Genomic DNA, 2,992 nt, shown 5'->3' with positions numbered 1-2,992 from the left:
GCCATAGCATTCCACAGGATATTAACAAAACAAAACATAGAGAGGATTTTACCCTTTAATAGATTCCATAGGTTTTTTGGAGTCATTCCTATAGAAACCTATGACATTTGTATAGAAGCATACAGGATTCGTACACATTACATTCTGTAGCCATTTCCATGAAGGCAGGAAGTGAGATACCCCAAATCACCAGTCACTTTTGAAAATCTTGGCCTTATTGGAAAAGTGCTTTGCAAGCATCGCAACACTCCTGAGAAGTAGGAAATTTTACTACCTCTCATTATTACTTCCCCTTTTAAAGATGAGGCAGACAGGCCCTGGGGAAAGTGTCAAAGCTGGGAGTCCAGAAGTTTTGGAACCATCAGTCCACACCCCTCTCTATTCTAGTGAAGGAATTTTGGAATTTGTTGTCTGGTGTCATGTGATGTTGGGGTTGGAGTCAACCACCTGTCACCAACGCTCCCCCCTGTAGAGACAGATTTTTAGCCTTAAAACAGATTAAACAACAAACAGTGTAGAACTTGATCCAAATCTTGTTGAAATCCTTGGGTCTCTTTCCATTGGCTTCTCTGGGGCAGGCCCTTAAAGCATTCTGAGGTAACTCTGGAAACACCAGTATGAGGAAGAGACTCACTCCCATCCTGCAATCCCATCAGCAATGAAAACAGTCCTGCCTAGAGCAAGGAATGTCGGGGGTGGTAGCACAGGAGGGCATCACAGATTTCGGAGAATGCCAGAGTCAATGATGGGAACGTTTGTATGTGCTGCATAAGAGAGGAGCATGTTCTTCTTTGCGCAACATGACAGTCCCAGCTCCAATGACTGTTTGTTTATTCCTGGAGACATTGCTTCACTAGCCTTTGTTTCTTAGGAGAGAGACTTCCTATAGCCAGGGAATGTCCATTTAACCAGATGCCAGATGCCATCCCCACTTTTACCCTTACCATAATCAAACATTTTAATTTTCTCCAGATTTCATAGAAACTTCCAAATAACACCAAAATCATCAAGACAGGAAGTATGGTCCTGTGGCTCAAGCACCATGACTCAGCAGAGCTGGGTTCAATTTCCTGCTTTGCCGTGAGCTCCCTGTGTAACTTTGGCAAGTCATCCCATCTGTAAAATGGGCTTATAATGCTCTCCCAGTCTGTCTTGTCTAATTAGACTATAATTTCTTTGGAGCAAGGGCTGTCTTTTACTGTGTGTTCATACAGCACCTAGCACAATGGGGCACCAAGGTTGCCTGGGGACTCTAGACGCTACTACAATCTTTAAAATAAGGCATATTTTCTAGGGTCTGTAGTATCTATGTATATATGCTGTAGGTGGAGATTTAAAACATCTCTGTTTCTGTCTAGCTCGTGCCAGGCAACGTGAATGGAGTACAATGGAATATGCTGAGTAGATTTTCCATTGTCCAGAATAATTCAAGCTGGCATGAAGGAATTCTTTAAGAAAACACAGGCAATCAGCTTTAAGCAAACATGCAAGCCCTTGTAGGTGGTGAATCGGCAGAGTTCATGCCAGCAAAACAAAACTGATCTAGTCAGCTTCTTAGCTGTGACTTATTAAAAACGACATAACTTAAAACACTGTCTGGAAAGGTTTATAAGCAATACTGATTTCCCCGGTTTGGAATGATCTTCAAGAAGGATAAAAAAAATTAAGGTGCTCCACAGCAAGAAATAGTTTGGGCTTTTGCAACCCAGTATCCCCAGCGGAAGGATTAAAGCTTAAAAGATGGAAAAGGAGAATTCCGGGAGGAATAATATCATGAAAGCCATCACTCAGATTGCTTACTCTGGGGAAATGTTTGGGACTGGTTTAAAAAGGATGCAACAGGCAGTATAATAATTGCCAGATTGTGATGGAATGCACCCCTGTAGTCACACCGTACACACTGTTGTAATAGTCTTTGTATAAGGCATGCCAGGTGAGGTATCGTTTGAAAACTCATAGCTTGTTGATCAGTAATATCACGGTAGAATGCATGGAGCAACATTATTTGTAAAGTTATGAACATAAACTAAAATCTTGTCTGAAGTGTGTTTCCCAGATAAATCTGGGGAGTGGCTAAATCAGTTTCTCAGATTAAAAAGGGCAAGCTGATGCCCCAGCCAGGTGTCAACAAAGCTGATGGGCCATCACCTATGGCCTTTGGCAAGAAAGGGGGGCAGGGACAAAGAGATCAGCATCTTAGCAAAGAAACAGCATGAGGTCTCCTTCCTCCACCAGAACCAATGTCTCTTGGTTCTTAGCTGGAAATACTTCTCAAACAGGGACTGAAACTGTAAAAGGATGAGCAACCCCCCCCTCCCCAAGACATCCCACCCCTCCTGTCTCTCCCTATCCATCTCACTCTTTGCACCTGAGAAGACAAAAGAAGCAGCTGTTGGACTCTTGGGGAGGGGTCCTGATCTGAATTTGGTCAGCAATTCTGCTGGATGCACGTGGTGAGAAACTTTGCTTTAAATCTCATATAGTTTGTTAAAGTAGGCATTAGAAAGTGTTTTATCTTTATTAACTACAAAGAGATCGATTTTTAAAGGAGTACTAGCAATGAGGTATATGGGTCAGAAATGGTTACAAGAAAAATAGACTTGTTTTATTTTTGTACCCAATCCAGTGTGTTTAGGTTAAAGTGTCTGGGTAACTCCGATGAAGTGAGCTGTATCTCACAAAAGCTTATGCGCAAATAAATTTGTTAGTCTCTAAGGTGCCACAGGTACTCCTTTTCTTTTTGCGAATTCAGACTAACACGGCTGCTACTCTGAAACCTGTCCATTTAAAGTGGTGAGCTAGTGTTTTATTTCCTTTAAGGAATAACAAAGTTAATGTCCAGGAGAAGGCTGGGCAGTACAGGACATACATTTCTGGGAGAAAATCTGAGACTGGGGGTGTTTTGGGGTCACCCTGCAGTATAACCAAGGCTGGTGAGAGCCAGAGTGTAACACAAGTGTGGCTGGCAGGCTGCAGTTATACAGAGACACTC

The sequence above is a fragment of the Lepidochelys olivacea genome (assembly GCF_965140295.1).
Source record: "Lepidochelys olivacea isolate rLepOli2 genome assembly, chromosome: 14".
NCBI lineage: Eukaryota > Metazoa > Chordata > Testudines > Cheloniidae > Lepidochelys > Lepidochelys olivacea.
This window is presented reverse-complemented; position numbering follows the sequence as displayed.